A 16618-nucleotide genomic window follows, 5' to 3' on the forward strand; every position below is an offset into this window, starting at 1 on the left:
CCTTTATAGGCCTCCTCAAGAAATTGCTCAAAGAAATTGCTCACGAATCATGGGGTGGGTGAAACATGAGGGATGAGATAAGATTAGAGATTAAAAGCGAGGATATGACGACATGAACGATATTACTGCGTGGCGGACGGCTTATGGGGCGGTGGAGTGCACGATCTACTCATGGGTTAGTTACTCTTGTGGCCGCTACAAGCGCCACCTAGCATTATTGGGGAGTCATCGCCACTGTCATTCGCCTGCTACGCACGGCCCCGATCTTGACCTTTCACCGTGGCGACCGTGATTATATTTAAAGTTCGCGCGCTCCAAAGCCACTTTGGTTCACTTATGGTTCACTACTTCACCATAGTTCACTCGCGCAAGAGCTCGGGGTGAATCACGGGCCTAAGTTATGCACAGCTTGCGTTGCTAAGTGGTTAGGGAGAACGCTATTCCCTGGGCGTTAAAACCCCCGGCTAACTGCGCCCAGGCTTCCGCTTTCGCGCCGAGTCGGATTTTTGTTTGTTTGTTTGTTTGTTTTCATGTCCCCTCTATGCTTCTCAACCAGTTCTAGAATAGTCTTCCACTCCTCTGCACTGTATTGTGCATGTGGAGCCGTCGAATCACTAGACTCACATGAAGTTGGCAAGCAAAACGCAAGTAGAACAGGCGATACCAAAGTAGCAGGCGACAGCCGCTGGAAGCGGAAATGAAGCGCGGTTCCACGCATGCGCTTGTGCCTCATTCTATGAGCAATCGGGCCGAATGCCCTTCCAGCCTCCCGACGCGCAGCCCTTGGCTTAGGCAGCACCACTTAGCTAGAGAAAGCCTGCTTACTCGTCGAGGTGACGTCACAATTAAGAGTCAGCAAATCGGGAGAGCGTTTTCAACGGCGGCAGCCAATCACGAACGTGCTTTCAGCGGTCTGGCCATGAAGACTAATCTCCGTCGTCTGCGAGCTGTGATTGAACGATACCGCGTATTAAACGAGAAAACTTGGAAATAAAACGCAAAAAGGTCTCCGTGTTTCTCAGAACTGGTTTTCTGGAAAGCGTCCTGCACTTTTTGAGCTGCTGCCATTTGCGGGTTCTTGAATTCGCAGAACGGTGAATCGAAGTAGCAGACGAATTCTGACTCTCAATGTCTGCGTAGCGAAGGAAGGAGAGGGGGCAATGAGCATGCTTTCTGTATCTAGGCGGCGTAGGCTATCTAGGGCGCGCACGTTTACGATCGAGAAACGCACGTACCCTTGAGGGGATGTTCGTCCTCAGAGCGCCCGTAGCCCAGGATCCCTTGAAGGCGAAGTTGCGAGTGGTTTGGGAGAACGGCCCTAAGGCGCCGCTCATAATTTCCTTTTTGATTTCTGTTCCTAGTGGAGAAAGTGTTTAACCTATGACACCCGAAATGTGTCATCTCGAATGCAAAACAAAGAGAAAAGAACGGTAATAAAGTAGCACAGAAATCATTTTTAAGACCCTTTCTTTCTATAAAACCACGAAGTACGCCGGTAAAATGTACTATGAGAAGTAGTTCGCCCAACATAATCATAATTATTGCGGATATTGAATTTAAAGTACGCAGCAAAAAGCGACCGTGCGCAACGGTGGTGGACAGCTGTACCAGCCTGAGACCTGACGCGAAAATGCCCGCTTTCGCTGATTGGTTCAGGGCATCGTCTGCTAGTCAGATGTTCAGGGCTGTGAAGAAGCATTGCAGAGAAACTCCCGCGGGAAAATGAAATCGTCCATGCTCACGTTCACCCTTTCAGTTTCTACTACCTCCAATGGAACAGGTTTACCGAATAGAAAAGAATAAAACCTGCAGGCACAAAAAGAAAAAGACGGGCGTATGACTTCCACTAACCGCGCAGACGATATGACGTCATAGGCCTTCCTTCTCCTCCTTGTTACGTCCCTCCCGACTCGCCGCGGGGAGCGAGCTGAGAGTGAACGAGCGCATGGTGTTTGTGTACATTTTTTTTTTCGTCTTCTTTTCTTTATAAAAGATCTTCATGCACCAGAACCCCTTGTGTATATACTTTTATCAGAAGTCTTAAACCTAAAATATTTTGGATTTTAAGCACACCCGAGCCCCAACAGAATAAAACGACGTTCTGCTACCGAACGTTATGATGTACACTGTATAAAAACTCCCTTGTTTCTTCTTCAGTCCATCACCACAGTTGTTTAGAGTCGCTGCACAGGCCCTAAAATATGCCCATAAAGTAGTTTGAAATTGCGCTCGGTTCATATTTACACCGGAACAGTATTCTGTCAATTGCGTCTGAAGGCGTTCGATGGTTCTTCTTTTCACGTGCGCCCCGTCATCTCGAAAACGAAGCCATAATAATAGAAAGGAACAAGGACGAACCATAAAAGGCACTCTCTCTGCTTTCCTGCCGCCAAACATTCGCTTTGTACACACACACACACAAAAAAATAATAATAACAGGACTCGGAAACGTATACACGTCAAACGCAGCCTCCTCTTCAAAATTGCGAGCTGCCGTTCTTGAAAATATATCTCCCCTCACACGTGATATGTGCTTCTTTGAGACATGAAACGCATACGTGTGTGTACATGTGTGTATATCCTTGTTATCCGTGTGTACTGCTACCACGCCGCCTGGCGTCATCTCTGCATACCGAAGAGCCAGCTTTATTTGACAGCTCCGTTTCCCGGAAACCACGCCTTTTTTCTTTGTATTCTTTGCGTGTGTTCCTGTGTATTTGTTCAGTGGTCCGAGGTTGACTCGCGGTGTCGTTGACAGGATGATAAAGGTGCGGTTTCTTGCTTTCGTACAATGAGGTAGAGAAACATTTCGAAATAGTGCATACTCGAAGTACCCATATACATGGTGGGTGCTACGTCAAACTTCCAATGACAGCAACGATACCAATGGACCAAGGCTCTCTGGCCAGCTGCCGTGAGAATGCAACATCGATAACGTGAGATGATGAAGAAGACAACGACGACGACGATGATGATATAATGCGTTTCGTAGTTTCGTCGCTAGGGCCGTTTGCCATCCGAGGTTTTTGTATGGCGGGCTATAGTTTTTGTATAACCCTCGCTCACTTTGTCCCTCTCTTTTTCTTCTCTTCACCCCCTTTTTTTTTCAGGCGTTGAACATGTATAAAGTTTCGGCTGTGTACCACGTATTTTGTTAACTGAAGAAGTGCGGACTACTGCACGAAAGTAAACTATTTACGCTCCTAACCGGTTAATCGTCATTCTTTTTAACTTATAGCTGAGTGGTTATAATTGTTGGGTTCTTTACGAGACGAGGATGATGACGAGATACCCCGCAGTGGTCGACGTGCACATTACCTTCGCGCACCTGAAGGTTCTTTATCCCCCGGATCCCCCGGAAGATGTTCCCCGGAAGATGCGAAAAGCGTCATCGCTTTCTGCTGTCACGTGAGCGCGAGCGCTCAACGTCGTGTCTTCGCATACACGGCTAACCGCGGGGAATAGCCTGCTACACAGCCACGAGATGTTCCGTAGCAGACGACAGGAAAACACGCTGACGGTGTCGTCTGCTAAGTGTCGTCTGCTATAAATGCGCAGTACGCCACTCCCGACATTCCGTACCGCGTGAATGCTCAACGTAACATGGGACGGAACTTCGGCTCTGTGAGCAGTGTTTTCGCTTTTTCTTCCACTGGAATATTCCGTGAGGATGTCGCTCGTGCGAATACACGGTAAGCGGCTGGCTCTCTATATCTGGCATTATACATCTCAAGATCGGGCTCTTATACCATTTTAAGAACTCAGTATACTAGCGTGATGAACAACTGTGACTCCGAGCTGCGTACGGAAATGAACAGGTTCGGGAGAGCAAACACGCGATACAGGGGGACTTTGTTATATACGTCCTGGGCTGACTTCATGGTGATCTGTGCCGTCAAGCGTCTGGAAATTCTGCCGAAAAACCCGGAGAAAACCTGAGAGGGCGCAGGCGGTGGTAGGATGGGAACCCGACACCTCCATGCCTTCAACTTGACACTGGAGTTACATTCATTCCTTCATGCCGCTGGTACTCTCATAAGCGAGGTGAAAAAAAGTGTAGATGTGAAATGACTACTGTAAAGGTAACTTCCGAAGTGTCACAACGAGAGCATGAAAGAAATACTTAAAAAGTGATTCGAACTGTGCATTCAACGGTCTGTCGGTAAAGAGATTATCAACAGCAGAGTTCGAGTTAACTCGTTACTGTAACTAATTTCTTTTTTTTTTGTAACTTATAATTAAACTCGCTACTTTTGCGCCGTGGTAACTTTCAGAGGAACTCGTTTCTTTTTCATGTAACTTTGCCAAAGTATGCTAAGTTCCAGTTACTTTTAATTCGCTTTTCACTCATACGTCCACTTAATTTCTTGCTTTCTCTCCGGTTCCTTCATGGCATTTTATGCCATAAAACGTGATGTTCAACCAATGACAGTATTCTATTAAGGAAGTAAGGATCGCTGCTATTGAAATGAAGCTGAACCATTGTGTGCCCACAGGGAATAAGATGAAAAAAAAAAAGAAAGCGTTCAAATTTTGAAGACATAAACGAAAACTCAACGCGGGCAACTCAAGGACGAACTCAACTGCTCACGCGCACTGCACCTGTGTAGTGCTGTTTTGTGTCCGAAGTAACTTGGGAGTAACGTGTTCTTTCTTTTAAGTATAGCTCCGTGACTGCAAGTTACATTTCGGGCTGAATAACTTCGTTATTAGCTTAGTTACATTTTTTTTTTCAAACGGTAACTTAACTCGTAACGAGTTCCTTTTTAACGGGTAGCTTCTCGATCTAAGATCAGCAGTTAGCACAGCGTCCTTCGGACTTTGCGGGCATTCGTTGGACGCGAGCACTCTGAATTAGGCTCCAGAATTAGCAATTCTGAATCAGCATTTAACGAAAACACTGCGAAACGCAACATAGTATAACGACAATCCGACCCAAATGAAAGAATCCATAGAAGCCACCCGCGGCTACCGTCCGTTAAATGTAGATCTACAGGCACGAGGCTTTCTAGCTGCGTGCATCCATTGTGTACGGCTGTTCTCACAACAATAGAGAACGGAAGACATTCGCTGAGTACACACACTTGGGCCACTCAATATCTATGCAAATGAGAGACGACACGTCCTCAAACTCTCCTCATCTTTGGTCACACCGACTTCGGAAGGTAATGGTGGGGGGGGGGGGGGGGGGGAGAGAAATAAGAAGGAGGGGAGACTGATCAGAGGACATTGCCCGTTTCGAATAGCTTGTCACATTTGTTTCTCGTCAGCAAACACAACTTTTCCTCGGCCCAAACAACTGCAGGCGCGAATCAAAGAGCATTGTATCCGTGTAAACTAACGTTCTTTCACAAAAACTGGCAAAAGCCCAGGAATATGATTTCAGGCAGTACACAAAAGTGTACTTGAAGTAAAGTACAAAGTACTTGGCGTCAATGGTACTTGAAGTATAAAGTGTCAACTACCACATTGTGAAAGTACTTAGTACAAAGTGCGAGAATGTGTAGAGCATGTTGGTTGGGGACTGAACATGATGGAGAACGTGGAGGGACAAAGACGACACACACACGCGGAAGCGTTCAACTATGACTCTTAAAAAAAGGGTGTACTTGAACACCTTTTTCTTGCCACATATATAACTCCCTTCTGGAGAGTACAAGTACTCTCAACAAAGGAGTCTCCTCACTCCATCAAGGGCGTAACATTACTCCCTTACTCCCTGTCGGAGAGTAATATTACTCTCCAGTAGGGGGTTAGAGCGAGCGAGAGACTCCCTTTTCTTAGAGTAATTGTACTCTCCAAAAGGGAGAGATATATGTGGCAAGGAAAGGAGTTAAAGTACTTTTTTTAAAGAACTTTTTTTAAGTACTTTTTTTTAAAGAACTTTTTTTTAAAGAGTGTAGCATAAAAAAAAATCAGTTGCTAGTTGAACGCTTCCGTGTGTGTGTCGTCTTTGTCCCTCCACGTTCTCAATCATGTTTATAGTACAAAGTACTGGAAAAGTACTTTAATGTGCGCGTCAAATGCACTGCAACGTTCATATAGCACCACGTGTCACAAAACTTGATAAAGTGATTGTTTTGATTGACTAAATGCTGCTACAAACATTGGTTGTCAATGGTAGTTCCGAAGCCCACCTAGTTAGCGCTTACTCATCAGTATGAGTTGCTTCGCGGTGCTAACACGGAGTCACACACACAAAAAAAAGAGAGAGAGAGAGAGAGAGAGAACATCAGTATGAGGTGTAGCAGACGCTATTATTTCCGTTTACATCTGCAGAGGCAACCAGCTGTGCTAGTGGAAAGTATTTTGATTTTTGATTTTATTCATCCGCGCATCTCTCGGTATACCACGAAAAAGGACAACAATCCGTTTGCGTGTTCAAAAATATTGCTTCTGGACACGAAGCATACTGCATAGCGTCCGTTTTTCGTTTTTACAGGTGACTCCGGCACTTGATGGGAAAGTACAAAGGAAAGTACTTCATGTACAGTACAAAGTACACATGTGGGAATGTACTTAAAGTAGAGTGCAAGTACCTAGAGATGTACTTAAAGTAGCACTTGCTACTTCAAGTACTGCCCACCACTGGTTTGAAAAACACGCAGAGCTTAATGTGCTCACTTGGAGGAAGGACGGGCTATTCTTCCTGGCCGCGCCCCGCCACACCGCCCATGTTACTACGTCTTTATATTTCGCATTTTAATATTATTGAGCAACACTTTCCAGGCAGCACCCCAATGTTGGTGCCAGGCTGAACAAATATAGGCTTTCTCGGATTCCCAATGTTGGCCCAATTTTAGAATTGCAAGCCTGCCCAAGCAAGGTCGAATATTGGTAGCCGATATTCATCTCCAGTATTGCCAATGTACATCCCATATTTGATGAAATAAGGGTGAGCAGGCAAGGGTGAAGGTTCGACGACTTTATGCGTCCTCTTCTTCCCTCAAGCTCAAGGTACGCTACCGTCGTTGATCCCATATTTCCCAGGCAGCAGCTCAATATTTGCCTCACATTGGTTCCGTATTGGGTAAATGGGAAGTCAATATAGGCCCAATCAAGGCGCTGCTCGGGACACGGTTGTCTCGAATCGCCTGTCAGCAGTTCTGCAGCCCATGTTACTTTCGTCGCGCCTTAAAGTGTCGTGCCAATATTGCATTTGGAAGTGGACCATATCCCAGGCAGCACACCAATATTGGCCCAATGTGGGCAGCCAATATTAATCGAACATGAACAATGCAACCAGGCTCCCCATTGGACCAATATGGGCTGCCTATATTGGCAAGCTCATTTTGCCCTAATTGTGCCAATTCTTCCATGATAATGCCGATGAAGCGTCCGTGTTATAATAATGCATTATCCGGTATAATATCCACCCTCCTCCTCTCCTCCTCCTCCTCCTCTTCATTGGCATCATCATTACAGGAGTTTTCCACCAAAGTGACTGGTGAAAGTGATGTGGAGTTGCGGGCATCGCACTAGTGAAGCCAAAGTCTCCATTTTATTTTTTCTTAAAACCAAACCAAACCATCGCCCTTGACAGTGTGGCACCCAGACCATTCCATTCCAATTCCATTCCCATTCCATTCCGGGCTCTGATAAATCTGAAATGATTCCGGAATCATTCCAGCCCCCGGAGTGGCAACTCTGCTACCCTGATGTAGACCATATTGCCCATTTTCATCCACTATCGTTCTGTCGCTGGCAATATGTTGACCATATTTCCAACCTTCACGGAATATTGTTTGACCGACGGCTATATGTAAACAATCTTGTCAGTTTTCAGCCAACATTCATTGGCCATGCGTAGACCACATTGCCCACTTTGAGCCACTGTTGTTTGGTCACCGGCTATATTCGGACCACATTGCAGCTTCCAGGCGCTATGGTTTGCTCCTCGGCTGTATGTATACCACATTGCCAATATTCAGCCAATATCGCCTGTTTCGTGGCTATATGACGACCATATTTCCAGTGACCAGCGAATATTGACCACTTGATGCATTCCCATGCAGCAACGATTATTGGAAGAATAATGGTAAACGTGGTCCTGGTAAACGTGGTAAACAATTATGGACCAGGATAGTGTGCTGATTGGGCTATTACTCGACGCGCGTGGAGTTTTGGCGCCGCAAAAAAAAAAAAATCCGTATCCTCAACTGTGTACATAATACTGTTCCTGTGCGGAAAATTATGCGTCATAGTACTTCACTCGCGAAGATCCATTCCTCTGAAACTCATTACCACGAAATACTAGCGGCGCTGACTGCTGATGTGCTGTAGGGGACACGGTTGTCTAAAATGAGCGCTCCAGGGTTTATCTTATCTCAAATCTCCAGATGTTGCAGACTATTTCTTTCGAGTAATAAACACGTGCAGCACATGGTCTTCCTTCAAGTACAATAGTGGCACAGCACTTTAGCTAACCGTGTCCCAAATAGTACAACTGGATGCGACTTATGCATGCCATTGTGAGTTCAGGGAACAGAGTACGAAATCCATATTTGTCTTCCGAAGCAAGGACCAATAATCCTCAGTCAACGTCGACCGAAAACTAGTCTACTATCCCGTACTAAAACCTTCAGACGACGAAACCCATCGGGTTCGTAAAATTGGCCCAGCGCTTTCAGTCCAGAAATCCCCGTCTAATATCTAATCCAAATTCGCAGCCGTCGGCAGATTCCTTCTAATCAAATTCCCATGCAGGTCCCTTCAGAGAACGAGATGTGCTCTCATTTCCAACATCTCTTTTACCCTTCAAAATGGATTACTTCCCAAATGGCCGCAGAGAGAAGGAAATCAGCGGCAAAACTCAATTCGAATCGCTCTCTACGCACGAGCCAGGGTAGTAAGAAAACTACTAGCGTGGCATAAAGTGACGTAACGCGGAACCACATGCAACGCGGCGCTCCTTTCGACAAATCCATAGGTGGGGAGTAACGCGTTACAAAGTAGTGCGTTACCGGTAACGCGTTACATTCGAGTAGTGAAATATGGTAACGCGTTACATTTGGGAGAAAAGTAACGAGTAACGTAACGTCACTACATTTTTACTAACTAACGCGTAACGGCGTTATGCGTTACTGCGTGTTCGGGAACATTGGTTCATCGTCTAAACTTGAAAGCTTGAGCGAGGATATAGTGCCTGCAGAATACGGGAAAATCCCCGATTTTTTCTATTCATCTTCAACAATGAGAAGAAGGTCACATCGGCACCCACGAAGAACGCAAAAGAAAGGCTATTGACCTACACTGGTTGAGATGTCACCTTTGTTTATCAACTCTGTTTTGTTTTGTTTACCTATGTTTACCACACTCCCTCTGGTATTTCTCGGACGAATGGGGCAAAAGCGACAGAAAAATAGCCTCTGCCCTCTGAACAAGTAACAAAGTACCAAGGAATTGGCTATTTCGATTTGTACTATGTGAGATAAAAGGTCACCATCTCTATCAACCTTCACAAGGAGCACCACTGTTCATTAGGCGTCCTCTCAGACAAACGGGCGAAGCTCTATTTTGAACATCAACTACGGTACTTCTGCGTTGCAATAAATCGGACATGTAAGTTGTGTTCATGCGTGACTTTTGGTTGTGCGCAACATTTCTTGTATTGGTTTGCGGAATGCACTTATGTAACTCAACCAAAATGGTACATATTATAACGACAACTGGTGAAGTAATGCAAAAGTAACGGCATTACTTATTAGAAGTAACGGCGTTAGTAACGCGTTAACTACTATCGCAACAGTAACGAATAACGTAACGCGTTACTTTTTGAAAATGTAGTGAGTAACGGTAGTGCACTACAAAATAAAAGTAACTTCCCCACCTATGGACAAATCCATTTATTGCGCGCCCTTCGACGTTTCAACCGCTTTTTCTTTGAGATAATAAACATTGCTCTGTCTGAGCTCCGCGATTACACAGCGTCGTGCTTATGTATATAGCATTATTTGCGCGAAATTTAGACACGCCTCTCGTATCCAGGCAACCGGGCAACTTCTATTATTGCGCACTTGCATTTTGTCATCACGAGACGAGTATTTGACGCGTAATTGGAATAAATGTCCGGCGGGTCAACAACTTATCCTGACACTAGAGGGCATTTGTTACGCAAACCGTGGACCACTTTCATAGTTGATGGATTCATTACGTAACACTGTGGAGTGACGTAGCATGTGGTGGGCGCGAAGCTAGTTATAGTTAAAGGTGTAGATGGGTAGAAATCCAGCGAACCGGTACAGATGTTGGAAGGGAGTTGCCTCATGCTTCTGTCCTGAGGCAACTCCCTTCCGAGTTAAAGGTGGTTTTATAATGCAGCAGCAAATGTTATAAGTCGGAACGCATTCCTCGATATGAATGTTTTTCCACTGAATTGTAGTAAATTTTAATGTCCGCCGTACGAGCGGATATTCGAAGGAAAACGAACGGAGAAACAACTTCAGCCAAAGCTAGCGCAACCGTCTTCTCACATCTGTTTCTTTGTTGTTCAGTTGTATACACGATTACTACAGTGAAGATAGCGTATGTGTTTATTCTCTAGTCCATGCCCGTTTGCGTGAGTGTCTTTGAAGACCAACTAGCATTTGGAGAAAGAGAAAACCCGACATTAAAAAAAAAAAGAAGAAGAAAACGGAAAAAGAACAACAACAAGAAAAAAAAAGCGCACACGAACAACGCCTTCAGACCTTGTTCATGTGCGGGGGGTCGGGGGGGGGGGGAGGACGAGCGTCGGGTTCCACATTTACCTAACTAGCACATTAATAAAATAACTTGCAGTGGGCTGCGACTCCGCATTTGAGGCAGTGTCGACATTTTAATTAACGATAACTTCAATTAAGCTGCTTATTATGACTTCACGTTGCTGTTCATGCGTTTCTCACAATTATCTGAAGTTTACTCTCGATTGTTTGCTTCGTGACGTCTGTGAACTTAAAAACGAATGGTTCCCAGTTCTGTGTGACTTCCTACGTGGAGACAAAAAGAGCAGATGTAACACAAAACTTCATTCTCTGCGAACATTCGTTCTGTTCAAGGAGGCGAAAGAAGTTAGCATTACTATAGCGGATATTCCGTGCAATGAAAACCGCGTTACGTCATTTGACTTTATTCTGGCTTAGATCTCAGAGTCTGGAGGAAGGGCTCTCCAAAGCCTTATTCAGACTCTTTTTTAATCCATGAAGTCAATCCTGGAGAAAGTCGAAGCCTTCATTTCTTCTTCTATCACATCACATCACATCATATCGCACCTATAACCTAGCATGTCAAACATGTAATACGGCAGTATGCGTAATGTAGATCGCTTCCGAGTCGACTGAACAACATTTCAATAGAGCCATGTGCGCAAAGAATGCAATAAAGTTATTGTTTATACAAATTATTAGCGTGTCAGACGCGCTGCTGACAGACATAAAGACCATAGCGCATTACATATATGCAGAGGATTTACGCGTCTAATGCCGGCTGCGCGAAAGGTAGCCGTACCTTTAAAAAATTCATTAAAAAATACCTTTAAAAAATTGCGATGACATAACTCAGTTGTGAATACCCCCTGCACGAAGTCACTCTCATACAGTACATTACGATAAATTCGCGACGCATAGCAACTCTGTCATCGCAAACCCGATTGGTGAACTGTGAACGTGGAAAAAATAAAAAATAAATAAACAGAAAATAATAATAACAGCCCCGTCGCCGATATATGATTATGTTATATCAGCCACAAACGAGGTTCCGCAATGAGACCAATAAATAGAATTTTGCGTGACAAGCGTTCAGGAGAAGCGACATCGTTCTGCAAAAGCTTCAGACGCTAACAGCATCACGTGTAACGACCAATATTATATTAAAGACCCGGTCCCGAACGCAGCGCCCCGCGGTGTCATTTTTCTGCCGTCCTTTTGGTGACAAGAGAAAAGCGTAACAAACGCGTCAGACCTCGACGGGCCCATCTGGACGTCTGAACGGCAAGGTCTTTTTCGTATTCTCTTTTTCGTCCCAGACGGAACAATGAATTGAGCGTGTTCCGCATAGTTGAAGCGGGACGAGAATGACTATGCTGTCATCGCTCGGTGATGGGGAAGTCAGGCCTGCCCAAAACGATGGGCTGATTAGCCGGGATTAAAGGCACGGGGCGTAAGGAGCCTGTGGCTTTAGCCCGCTATAGGGCGAACCGGTGACGAGAATGCACGATGGGCTTTTCTTTCTTTCTTTTTTGCGGGTGGGAATGAATGATTCGTTGCACTATGATGGGATGATAACGTGGGGGGGGGGGGGGGGGGGGCGACATCGTTGAACGTCTGGTCGACCACGCTTAAATGCAATTGGTTTATAGGACATTTGTTGGTGTTACGTTTTTTAGCGGCACTGCTTTTTACATTCTATTAAATTTTTACTCATAATATTTTGTGAATTTGTTTATATATATATATATATATAAACTGCTTTGTTACTCCTGTGGTTCCGCAATTTAAGTGTACCACTGACGTGGTCTGCCGATCACCTGATGCTGTCACGCGGTCCTATGACGCTACGGACGGACCTACGCCGTGGTAGGCTCAAAAGCGATAGCTGTAAAATGTGTAGGGAAAAGGATGCAAAGAAAACTATTCTGCCGAGAACGGTAGCAATGTGGGCGAGGTAAACATTGCTTCCAGCACCGTGTGTTGGAGATTTCTCGCGCACGTCAAAAGAACCCCAGGGGGTCGCAATTATCCGCGATCCTACCAGTGGGGCACGTGCGACGCGTCACCACACAAATGGGCTGACTCACCTTACGTGTAAATCTACTCTCAATCTGATTTTTGGGAACTGTTCTGGGTCCGTTATACGGGTTTAGCCGCTGAACCCGTACACACCCAAATGCATTTATACCGCTTATCTTAAGCGATATAAATATATTTGGGGTTAACGAAGGTGTTCTGTGGCGACGCGTAAATAATGGCTATGGGTGCACGTTGAAACCAGGACCTACTATAAATTATAACGACCATGTCATAATCATCAACCCCTACGAGGAGCCCGTCCGCTAGGGGCGCTACTCATCGGCCCACGAGATCTACATCATGATTGGACAATGGAAATTTGAATTTTGAACGCGCAGAAGCGGACGACTACCGTAGCAGAAAGACATCATCTCAGCAGAAAGACTCCTGAAAGACATCATCTGCTTAATTGTACAGACAGTGATTGGTGATCAGTGATGTGGGCTCTAAAATTTCGTATCAATTACTATTTTTTTGATAGCTCAGATACAGTATTATCAAGTGGTTTATAGAAGCTGGTGCAAGTGATGCTGAGTTAAGTACAATGTAACCGGGGATTTGGACTGGCTCAATTTTTCGAATACCCTGTAATACAAAATTCACTGTGGGAATAAGCCCAATCACAGACCATGTCCCTGTCTTTCAGAATCATTCGAATTAAGGACACTCTCAGCTCATATTAACTCTATTTTTCAGATGACAATCCTACCAGTGATTCTAACAAAGTGCATGCATATATGCTCTGCATACACAAACGTAGAGGATACATGTGCACGTTGGTGTGCCCAGCACCTGAAGAGTGTTAAACCTAAGTAATTTCGATATATATATATACTAGTATATGTACTTGAATATGAATGTTCGAATTTAATCGAATGTCTCTTCCAAACACAATGTACCAGAATAGTTTCGAATCTGCATGTGTAATCCCGAAAAAAATGCCACATACGACTACGCCATGATCTACTACCTTCTACCTAGATTATAACGACCACGTCATAATCGCCAACCCCTATGAGGAGCACGTCCGCACGATCCGCTACTAATCGGCCCAGGAGTCCTACGTCATGATTGGACAATGGAACTTTGAATTTTGAACGCAAAGAAGTGGACGTATGACTACCGTAGCAGTCGACAGCAACAGCCCCTATGAAAACACGTAGGATGATGATGATAATCAACTTTAGAATGAAACATCTTCCGTGGGATATCCACCGCTTGTACAAAAATACTGAGGTAAGCTGAAGTATAAAGTATTGTAGAAGTTGAGGAAGCAATAACCGGGACGATGAGTAACGCCACTGCTAACTTCCAAATGCGGCGCTGGGAAGGGGTGCCTATGACATGGTCGGTATAGTCTAGTAGGTTGTGGTTGAGAGTGAGCTCAGAGTTATGCAAATGCTACTGGTGGAGGGGACGTAACCACCGTGCTATCAAACCTGTCTGATATGGTGGTATAGTGCACGGGTAAGGGAATCGCGCGTCCCGGGATGACTTCATGGGAAACTGTGCCGACATTTGCCTTAGAACTTTTGAGGTAAACCCAGCGAACCACCCAGCAAAACACAGCCAGTGCCGGCATTCGAACCGGTGTCACCACTCAGTTTTCTAGACTAAAGCATGTTGGTATATTTATCGCCTTAAGGGAACCCGCGCGAGCAAAATGACTGTTTTCTTTCCGTTAAAGAAGCAGTGAATGCCACTATGTTTTTTTTTTAACTTTTTCCGTGGCGACGTATTTTTCATTAATTAAAACGCGCTTAGAGAACTTCTCATCTCACGCAGAGAGCCCGTATGTGAACACGTGATGCTGACATCACTCTGTGGCGTGGAGGGTCCACCGCAAGTACCGCCGCGGCGTGTCCGAACATAAGAATTTTCAGTGGCAAATGTGCTGATCTCACGGGTTTTCGCCACGCTCATTCTACGCCACTCGAACCTAATTACGTCACGCCTGGAAATCACCCCGTGCCCCCATGGTCGTGCCCCGGGCCCCGTATGTAGAGACGGGACATCGTACAGCAGAAATATCGTGCATTGAGGGGGGGGGGGATATACAGGGTGTCCAAAATTAAGCTTTAACTAGCACTTTATAAATAGGCGAACAAAAGCAAACTGGTGCTATTTTTTCTATTCCTTGAGTAAGAAACAGGTGCTACATAATTAGCAGCACCTGTTCCTTACACAAGTAGCGTAAAGTTACCATCCGGTTTCCTCTCATCGCTGTGTTTGCGTAACGCTCGTGAAAGCTTAATTTTGAACACCCTGTATTTATTAGACGTAAGGGGAAAAAAAACGGGGGAAGGTCAGCGAAACGGGACGTCGGCTTGCTATTCCGCAACAAAAAGAAAATTAATGAAGATGAATTAATTAAATTAACGAAGATGAAGAAAGAAGAATGCATTGAGGCTCGCGATGGACCGCTTGGTGAATGAAAATGAAAGTTTCCAGCAATGCGATGTGTCACTTCGTTGCTGGTCTACGTTCCCTTCTCGAAGAGTAAAGAACCCCGTATAGGTACGAAATAAACAAGCGACACTCGATATATCCGTAGCATGAGTGACTGCAATAATTGCCACGTGTGGACAGCCCTTTGGATGATGAGCTTTTTTCCAGCATCAGAAGCACTATCGCACTCTTGCTTTGCTAAGGCGGTCCCACGTGTCTTTCGTGCGTGACATAATGTAGTTTTCGTATCTCTTCTTTCCCCTTTGGGCACCAAATATGGCACTGGTCACGCTATACCAAAGTCTAATCCCTTCTACCAGGAATGTCGTCGGCAAACACACGCGTCCGTTATGGGACCAGGGATAGATTGGAGTCGTCACGTAGCCTTTCTTTGGCCACCCTAATTACCGGAACTATATCTCCGATTCCCGGTCTTTATACATCGGGACACGCGATACACCCCGCCATCTTTCATCATCCCCGAAGGAAAGTGCACAAAGCCTACCACGACAACGTTGCTATAAGAAGGGACCGATAAGGATGAACATCCTTGTCGGAAAAGAGACAAACGAACACCTGGACGACACGCCCACAACTGCCGGACAAACAGGAACGTAAACTCATCTCTTTCTCCGCGGACATATAAGAGAGACACGCCTCCTGCTCGAAACACACCCATCGGACAAGGGGACAACAAAAGGGAACGTGGACAAAACACGCGTGGAGTTGTCTCATCATTCGATTGTCGAGGATTGTGTTATCCTGCGTCTGTCAAACTGATGACGAAAGTTGGAAGGACACGCGGCTGTTGCCTTTTTCTTCCTGAAGAGGGTCTACGCCTACAAATTGTTCGTGGCGGCTTTGGTTTTTGTTTCGTGGCTGCGTTTCTCGTGCGTCCGAGGCATCGGAGAGATAAGGAGGCCGTAACAAATGGAGGCTGCAGCATCCAGAGGAGTGTTGGTGGACAGATAACGTTCGAACGGAGGAGGTGACAAATTGGGACTGGTCTCGCAGATCGGCTAATCGAAGGCTCATCTATGATCGATTGACGACTCGGGGTATAGTAACAGCGGGGATGAATTGTACGCTGTTGGGAGTGGCCAGATGTGTTTGTAAGATGAGTTGCTGAGGAGCCGCAGAGGTTGTAATGGATGAGACACTATATAGAAGAGGAGGACCTGGAAGTAGATGCCCAGGTGGGCAACACATGCGCGGACCAACGTTTAGAAGGGTCATCGTGGAAGGCTCCGACGGCAGGCACACGTCGGAGAATGCATTGTCCGACGAGAGTCTGCAAGCTTTGATTTTTTTTAAATTTCGTATTAGCGCCGCGAAGCAACTGTGGCTATGAGCGGCGTACATATGTGGAGAGGGAGAGAGGACAGAAAGGAGTGGGGAAAGGAGGT

At 45.5% G+C, this 16618-nt stretch overlaps 1 protein-coding gene across 1 annotated transcript in view; it reads left to right on the forward strand.

Moving 5' to 3' along the window:
* Positions 1-16618, forward strand: part of LOC135390871 (uncharacterized) — a 510967-nt gene that overhangs the window by 284674 nt on the left and 209675 nt on the right. The window lies entirely within an intron of this gene.

The sequence above is a fragment of the Ornithodoros turicata genome, chromosome 4 (genome assembly GCF_037126465.1).
Source record: "Ornithodoros turicata isolate Travis chromosome 4, ASM3712646v1, whole genome shotgun sequence".
Taxonomy (NCBI): domain Eukaryota; kingdom Metazoa; phylum Arthropoda; class Arachnida; order Ixodida; family Argasidae; genus Ornithodoros; species Ornithodoros turicata.